Below are 9,478 nucleotides of genomic sequence, written 5' to 3' on the forward strand. Positions count from 1 at the left end.
CCAAAGTGCAACCTCCTCTCCCAGCAAACACACAGATAAATAAATTGAAACCAAAGAACCTTCTAAGCTCCACCCATCTCCCATGACAACATAGACTTTCAGGGTTCACTGGATGCCCAAAAGAAAACATCTCTCTGGACTGCAGTTCTTTGCAGTGTGGAACAGATGGTGTAGAAGGGAGGGTTTCAGATATCTGGATCATTGGGATCTCTTCCGGGGCAGGTGGGACCTGTAGAAGGAGGACGGGTTGCATCTAAACTGGAGGGGCACCAATATCCTGGCTGTGAGGTTTGCTAGTGTCACTCAGGAGGGTTTAAACTAGTATGGCAGGGGGGTGGGAACCACAGCAATAGGTCAGCAGGTGAAGTAAATGACTGGGAACCAGTGAATATGGCCAGTAGGACTAAGAGGAAGGGCAGGCAGGGAGAAATTACTGAACTTAGTGGGACTGGGGGTCTGAAATGCATTTGTTTCAATGCGAGAAGTATAACAGGCAAGGCAGATGAGCTTAGAGATTGGATCAGTACTTGGGACTATGATGTTATTGCTATTGCAGAGACTTGGTTAAAGGATGGACAGGATTGGCAGATAAACATTCCAGGATTTAGATGTTTCAGGCAGGATCGAGAGGGATGTAGAAGAGGTGGGGGAGTTGCACTGCTGGTTAAGGAGAATATCACAGCTGTATGACAGGAGGACACCTCGGAGGGCTCATGCAGCGAGGCAATATGGATAGAACTCCGGAATAGGAAGGGTGCAGTCACAATGTTGGGGGTTTACTATAGGCCTCCCAATTGCCAGCGGGAGATTGAGGAACAGTTATGTAGGCAGATTTTGGAAAGATGTAAAAGCAATAGGGTTGTTGTGGTGGGTGATTTTAACTTTCCCTAAATTGGCTGGGAATCACTTAGTGCTAGGGGTTTGGATGGTGCAGAATTTGTAAGGTGCATCCAGGAGGGCTTCCTGAGACAATATGTAGATAGTCCAACTAGGGAAGGGGCAATACTGGACCTGGTATTAGGGAATGCCAGACCAGGCGGTTGAAGGTTCAGTAGGGGAGCATTTCAGGAAAAGTGACCATAATTCAGTAAGTTTCAAGGTACTGGTGGATAAGGATAACAGGAGTCCTCGGGTTAAGGTGCTTAATTGGGGGAAGGCTAATTATAACAATATTAGACAGGAACTGAGGAATCTAGACTGGAGGCGGATGTTTGAGGGCAAATCAACAACTGTCATGTGGGGAGGCTTTCAAACGTCAATTGATAAGAATTCAGGACCGGCATGTTCCTGCTGGGATGAAGGATAAGCATGGCAAATTTCAGGAACCTTGGATAACGAAGGATATTGTGAGATTAGTCAAAAAGAAAAGGGAAGCATTTGTAAGGGCTAGAAAGCTGGGAAAAGATGAAGCCCATGGAGAATATAAAGAAAGTAGGAAGAAACTTAAGCAAGGAGTCAGGAGGGCTAAAAGGGGTCATGAAAAGTCATTGGCAACCAGGATTAAGGAAAATCCCAAGGCCTTTTATACATATGTAAAAAGCAAGAGGGTAGCCAGGGAAAGGGTAGGCCCACTCAGGTACAGAGGTGGGAATCTGTGTGTGGAGCCAGAAGAAATAGGAGAGATACTAAATTAGTACTTCTCATCAGTATTCACCAAAGAGAAGGACTTAACGGTCGATTTGTCTAGGGAAGAGTGTGTAGATAGCCTGGATCATGTTGAGATCAAAAAAGAGGAGGTGTTAGGCGTCTTGAAGAATATTAAGGTGGATAAATCCCCAGGGCCAGATGGGATCTATCCCAGAGTACTGAGGGAGGCAAGGGAGGAGATTGCTGGAGCCTTGACAGAAATCTTTGTATCCTCACTGGCTATGGGTGAGGTCCCAGAGGACTGGAGAATGGCCAATGTTGTTCCATTGTTTAAGAAGGGTAGCAGGGATAATCCAGGAAATTACAGGCCGGTGAGCCTTACGTCAGTGGTAGGGAAATTATTGGAGAAGATTCTTCGTGACAGGATTTACTACCATTTGGAAGCAAATGGGCGTATTAGTGAGAGGCAGCATGGTTTTGTGAAGGGGAGGTCGTGTTTCACTAACTTGATCAAGTTTTTCGAGGAAGTGATAAAGATGATCGACGATGGAAGGGCAGTGGATGTTATCCACATGGATTTCAGTAAGGCCTTTGACAAGGTCCCTCATGGCAGACTGGTATAGAAGGTAAAGTCACACCGGATCAGAGGTGAGCTGGCAAGACGGATACAGAATTGGCTTGGTCATAGAAGACAGAGAGTAGCAGTGGAAGGGTGCTTTTCTGAATGGAGAGCTGTGACTAGTGGTGTTCCGCAAGGATCAGTGCTGGGACCTTTGCTGTTTGTAGTATACGTAAATGATTTGGAGGAAAATGTAACTGGGCTAATTAGTAAGTTTGCAGATGACACTAAGGGTGGAGGAGTTGCAGATAGTGAAGATGATTGTCAAAGGATACAACGGGATATAGATCAGTTGGAGACTTGGGCGGAGAAATAGCAGATGGAGTTTAATCCGGACAAATGCGAGGTAATGCATTTTGGAAGGTCTAATACAGGTAGGAATTATACAGTAAATGGCAGAACCCTTAAGTGCATCGACGGGCAGAGGGATCTTGGTGTACAGGTCCACAGGTCACTGAAAGTGGCAACGCAGGTGGATAAGGTAGTCAGGAAGGCATATGGCATGCTTGCCTTCATTGACAGGGGTATTGAGTATAAAAGCTGGGAAGTCATGCTGCAGCTGTATAGAACCTTGGTTAGGCCACACTTGGAATATTGCATGCAATTCTGGTCACCACATTACCAGAAGGATGTGGAGGCATTGGAGAGGGTGCAGAGGAGGTTTACCAGGATGCTACGTGGTCTGGAGGTTATTAGCTATGAGGAGAGGTTGGAGAAACTCGGATTGTTCTCACTAGAGCAACGGAGATTGAGGGGCGACTTGATAGAAGTTTACAAAATTATGAGTGGCATGGACAGAGTAGATAGTCAGAAGTTTTTTCCCAGAGTGGAAGAGTCAATTACTAGGGGACATAGATTTAAGGTGAGAGGAGAAAACTTTAGAGGAGATGTGCGGGGCAAGTTTTTTACGCAGAGGGTAGTGAGTATCTGGAATTCGCTTCCAAAGGAGGTGGTGGAAGCAGATACAATAGTTGTGTTTAAGCGGCAGCTTGACAAATACATGAATTAGATGGGAATAGGGGGATACGGACCCCGGAAGTGCAAAATGTTTTAGTTTGACAGGCAATATGATCGGCGCAGGCTTGGTGTTATACTTGTGCTGTACTTTTCTTTGTTCTTTGTTCTAGACATCACATCTCCAGCTAAGTAATCCCACCTGCTGTTTTATGCCTCCATCTCTTCTACTCTGACTCTATTAAACAAGCATGGGTAACCTTCTGAACTGTCATTTTCTTTTAGGTATTCTGGCAATCTCGAAAGCCCAGCATTTTAGTTACCTTAGCTTCACAACAACAGAAGAAGACGATTCAAATTCCCACTATTCCTCTACTCAAGCAATATCTTTACAGATACATAAACCAGTGTAGAGTTACCACTAGCTTGACACAAAGGTTTCTCGCTTGGGACTGGCACATAGAAATATAGAAAATAGGAGCAGGAGTAGGTCTTTCGATCCTTTGAGCCTGCTCCGCCATTCAATATGATCATGGCTGATCCTCTATCTCAATGTCATACTCCTCCTCTATCCCCATACCCCTTGACACCTTTAGAGTCCAGAAATCTATCTATTTCCTTCTTAAATATATTCACTGACTTGGCCTCCACAACCTTCTGTGGTAGAAAATTCCACAGGCTCACCACCCTCTGAGTGAAGAAATTTCTCCTCTCTCAGTCCTAAATGCTCTACCCCGTATCCTGAGACTGTGAGCCCTTGTTCTAGACCCCAGCCAGAGGAAACATCACCCTTGCATCCAGTCTAACAGAATTTTATACATTTTAATGAGATCCCCTCTCATTCTTCTAAACTCCAGTGAATACAGACCAGTCAACCCAATCTTAGTAAAAAGAAAGGCACAGTTGCAAACAGTTTTCTTCTGGTGAATTCCTGAGCATTCACTTGATGCTTCTCACCCAACTCATATCTCTCCCCGAGACACCCAAACACCGCACTCTAAACTCATTGCTTTTTCAACTGCAGAGCAAACAAATGAATTCCCTAAGCTTAGTGTTCCAGTACCACCCCTGCTAAACTGATCACTTTACTGATTATTCAGTTAACTACTGTCCCATTAGCCCTGCAGTTTTTATTCTCAGAGAGCTTACAATCCCCACCTTCTCTCTCTCTGACACACACTCTCCCCTCATTTACAGTGAGATTGAGAAAAACACCATGTTCATTTACAGGGAGAGCGTGTGACAGAAACATTGTGCTCATTTACAGGGAGAGAGTGTGAGAGAAACAGCATGGTCATTTACAGCGAGAGAGTGTGAGAAACAGCATGTTCATTTACAGGGAGAGCGTGTGAGAGAAACATTGTGCTCATTTACAGGAGAGAGTGTGAGAGAAACAGCGTGGTCATTTACAGCGAGAGAATGTGAGAGAAACAGCGTGGTCATTTACAGAGAGAGAGTGTGAGAGAAACAGCATGGTTATTTACAGAGAGAGAGTGTGAGAGAAACAGCATGGTTATTTACAGAGAGAGAGTGTGAGAGAAACAGCATGGTCATTTACAGGGACAGAGTGTGAGAGAAACAGCGTGGTCATTTACAGCGAGAGAGTGTGAGAGAAACAGCATGGTTATTTACAGAGAGAAAGTGTGAGAGAAACAGCGTCATTTACAGCGAGAGAGTGTGAGAGAAACAGCGTGGTCATTTACAGCGAGAGAGTGTGAGAGAAACAGCATGGTTATTTACAGAGAGAGAGTGTGAGAGAAACAGCATGGTCATTTACAGGGACAGAGTGTGAGAGAAACAGCGTGGTCATTTACAGCGAGACAGTGTGAGAGAAACAGCGTGGTCATTTACAGCGAGACAGTGTGAGAGAAACAGCGTGGTCATTTACAGAGAGAGAGTGTGAGAGAAACAGCGTGGTCATTTACAGCGAGAGAGTGTGAGAAACAGCGTGGTCATTTACAGCGAGAGAGTGTGAGAGAAACAGCGTGGTCATTTACAGCGAGAGAGTGTGAGAGAAACAGCGTGGTCATTTACAGCGAGAGAGTGTGAGAGAAACAGCATGGTCATTTACAGCGAGAGAGTGTGAGAGAAACAGCATGGTCATTTACAGCGAGAGAGTGTGAGAGAAACAGCGTGGTCATTTACAGAGAGAGAGTGTGAGAGAAACAGCGTGGTCATTTATAGCGAGAGAGTGTGAGAGAAACAGCGTGGTCATTTACAGCGAGAGAGTGTGAGAGAAACAGTGTGGTCATTTACAGCGAGAGAGTGTGAGAGAAACAGCGTAGTCATTTACAGCGAGAGAGTGTGAGAGAAACAGCGTGGTCATTTACAGCGAGAGAGTGTGAGAGAAACAGCGTGGTCATTTACAGCGAGAGAGTGTGAGAGAAACAGTGTGGTCATTTACAGCGAGAGAGTGTGAGAGAAACAGCGTAGTCATTTACAGCGAGAGAGTGTGAGAGAAACAGCGTGGTCATTTACAGCGAGAGAGTGTGAGAGAAACAGCGTAGTCATTTACAGCGAGAGAGTGTGAGAGAAACAGCGTGGTCATTTACAGCGAGAGAGTGTGAGAGAAACAGCGTGGTCATTTACAGCGAGAGAGTGTGAGAGAAACAGTGTGGTCATTTACAGAGAGAGAGTGTGAGAGAAACAGCGTGGTCATTTACAGAGAGAGAGTGTGAGAGAAACAGCGTGGTCATTTACAGAGAGAGAGTGTGAGAGAAACAGCGTGGTCATTTACAGAGAGAGAGTGTGAGAGAAACAGCGTGGTCATTTACAGCGAGAGAGTGTGAGAGAAACAGCGTGGTCGTTTACAGCGAGAGAGTGTGAGAGAAACAGTGTGGTCATTTACAGCGAGAGAGTGTGAGAGAAACAGCGTGGTCATTTACAGAGAGAGAGTGTGAGAGAAACAGCGTGGTCATTTACAGAGAGAGAGTGTGAGAGAAACAGCGTGGTCATTTACAGCGAGAGAGTGTGAGAGAAACAGCATGGTCATTTACAGGGAGCGAGTACAAGAGGAGTGAGGTCTTTAACAGTGAGAGAGCGACAGAAGAGTGTGAGACCATTAGAGAGCGTGACAGGGAAAAGAAAACAGAGAGCAGCTGATTGTTGAGTAGGATTGGTGAGTATTTCTAGTCTTTAAAATAAAGTAAGGTCTTTAGTTTGTGTTTAGATCTCTAGTTTTTTTTTCTCTTTTTCTTAACGATAGCTTGTTAAGTATAAGATCGATACTGGTGTGTATAAAAAATAATTATAATAAAGTATAAACAGTGGGGATATGAGAGTAATTAATTAATTAATTGAATAAACTATGATAGCGAAGATGTGTTGCTGCTGCAGCATGAGGGATCTGCTGGACACCAAAGAAATCCAGAGCGAACACATCTGTACCAAGTGTTTGCAGCTCAAGGAATTTTGGATCCAAGTTAAGGAGCTGGAGTCCGAGCTGCAGACATTGCACCACATCAGGGAGGGGGAAAGTTACCTGGACGCTTTGTTCCAGGAGGCAGTCACACCCCTCAGATTAGGTAATTGAAATTTGGTCTGCGATCAGTGACAGGAGGGTGTGACTGCAGGTGAGGCAGGTTTGGGGACCCAAGGGAATCGAGGAGCCTCGGCCCCTGCAATTGTCCAGCAGTTACAAGGTTCTTGCAAGCTGTGTGGATGAGAGTGGGGATTGCAGGGAGGATGAGCGCACTGACCATGGCACTGTGGTACAGGGAGACATTCAAGTGGGGAAGCAAATGGGAACGTAGTAGTGGTAGGGGGCAGTATAATTAGGGGGATAGATACTGTTCTCTGGAGCTGTGAGTGTGAGTCCCAAAGGCTGTGTTGCCTGCCCGGTGCCAGGGTTAAGGACATCTCCTCAGGGCTGGAGAGGAACTTGGAGTGAGAGGGGAGGGATCCAGTTGTCGTCGTCTATGTTGGTACTAATGACATTGATAGGACTAGAAAGGAGGTTCTGCTGAAAGGATTTGAACATTTAGGAGCTAAATTAAAAAGCAGAACCTCCAAGGTAATAATCTCAGGATTGCTACCTGAGCCATGAGCAAACTGATATAGGGTAAATAAAGTCAAGGAGTTAAATGCGTGGCTTAGAGATTGGTGTGGGAGGAATGGGTTTCACTTCATGGGGCACTGGCATCAGTACTGGGGTAGAAGGGAGCTGTTCTGATGGGACAGGCTTCATTTGAACCATACTGGGACCAGTGTCCTGGCGAATCGAATAACTAGGGCTGTAAAGAGGGCTTTAAACTAAATAGGGGGGGGGGGGCGGGAGGGTTCTGGAAAGGGGGTACGTAGGCTTACAAAGCAAAAGAATATGGCAGCCATGCAGGGCAGCTATTTAGGTAATGATATCCAGAGTGTGACAGGAGGGACAGGGTGTACAAACATAAAAAACAGCAGTAAATAGGGTCAAAAGGGGAAAAAAGTGCTGGAAAATGGGATTAGAATAGATAGGTACTTGTTTGACCGGCGCAGACTCGATGGGCTGAAGGGCCTTTTTCTGTGCTGTAGACCTCTATGACTCTATGACAGAGAATAAATCAGGAGATAATGAGGGCATGTAAAAAAGGCAGTACATTAATCATGGATGACTTTAATCTTCATGTAGATTGGAAAAATCAAATTGGCAGAGTAGACATAAACAAGAATTCATAGAGTGTATTTGGGACAGTTTCTTAGAACAATATGTTATGAATCCAACCAGGGATCAGGCTATTTTGGACCTGGTAATGTGTAATGAGGCAGGTTTAATAAATGATGTAAGAGTAAAGGATTCCCTAGGAAACAGTGACCATAATATGGTAGAATTTAGCATTCAGTTTGAGAGTGAGAAACTTGGGTCTGAAACAACTGTCCTAAACTTAAATAAGGGTAATTACAATGGAATGAGGGCAGAGTTGACTGGAGTGGACTGGGAAACCAGTTTAGCAGAAATGACAGTTGATGAACAATGGCAGACATTTAAGAAAATAGTTCATGACGCTCAGCAAAGATATATCCCAGTGAGGAAGAAGGATTCAAGGAAGGGAATAAACCAACCATGGTTAACCAAGGAAGTTAAGGACAGTATCAAATTGAAAGAAAAAACATACAATGTGGCAAAGATTAGTAGTAAGCCGGAGGATTGGGCAAGTTTTAAAAACCGACAAAAGATGGCCAAAAAAATAATAAAGAGAGAGAAAATAAATTTTGAGGGTAAACTAGCAAGTAATATAAAAATGGATAGTAAAAGCTTCTTTAAATCTCTAAAAAGGAGGCCAAAGTGAACATAGGCCCCTTAGAGAACGAGGCTGGGGAAATAATAATGGGGAACCAGGAAATGGCAGAGGAGTTGAATAAATACTTTGCATCAGTCTGTGCCTGTGTCACTGAATCACTGTTGCTAGGAAACAGTAAAACTTTTCTATTTTGCCTTTTTTCAGAATCACTGATCTTTCAACACCTTTTAACCCATCTCTTGAACTTCAGGGGTTGTAACACCTCATTAAAAATGTATATATACAAACAAATCCAAAAGACCTGAAATCTTTCAGTCATAAATCTATCCAGACACCCAGGCACCAAGGTTCATGAACAAAATCTAAATGAAACAAAACCATTTTAACCTTTCTTAACACACAAATATATATGTAGATTCAACTTAAAATTATACATTGTTCATAACAATTTTTAAGGATATAAAGTATATAAAGTCTAGACGTAGAATAGATACTCAGTGATATACAAGCAAAATACCCTGGGCTCAGAAAATCATCATTTTTTAATTTATTCATGGGATGTGGGCTTCGCTGGCTGGGCCAGCTTTTATTGCCTATCCCTAGTTTCCCTTGAGAAGGTGGTGGTGTGCTGCCTACTTGAACCGCTGCAGTCCATGTAGTGTTGGTATACCCACAGTGCTGTTAGGAAGAGAGTTCCAGGATTGGGACCCAGTGACAGTGAAGGAACGGAAATATATTTCCAAGTCAGGATGGTGAGTGACTTTGAGGGGAACTTCCAGGTGGTGGTGGTGTTCCCATATACCTGCTGCCCTTGTCCTTCTAGATGGTAGTGGTCACGGGTTTGGCAGGTGCTGTCTAAGGATCCTTGGTGAATTCCTACAGTGCATCTTGTAGATGGTACACACTGCTGCTACTGTGTATCGGTGGTGGGGGGAGTGAATGTTTGTGGATGTGGTGCCAATCAAGTGGGCTGCTTTGTCCTGGATGGTGTCAAGCTTCTTGAATGTTGTGGGAGCTGCTCTCATCCAAACAACTGGGGAGTATTCCATCACATGCCTAACTTGTGCCTTGTAGGTGTCTCCTTTGGGGAGTCAGG

The sequence above is a fragment of the Cetorhinus maximus genome, chromosome 5 (assembly GCF_964194155.1).
Source record: "Cetorhinus maximus chromosome 5, sCetMax3.hap1.1, whole genome shotgun sequence".
NCBI classification, from domain to species: Eukaryota; Metazoa; Chordata; class Chondrichthyes; order Lamniformes; family Cetorhinidae; genus Cetorhinus; species Cetorhinus maximus.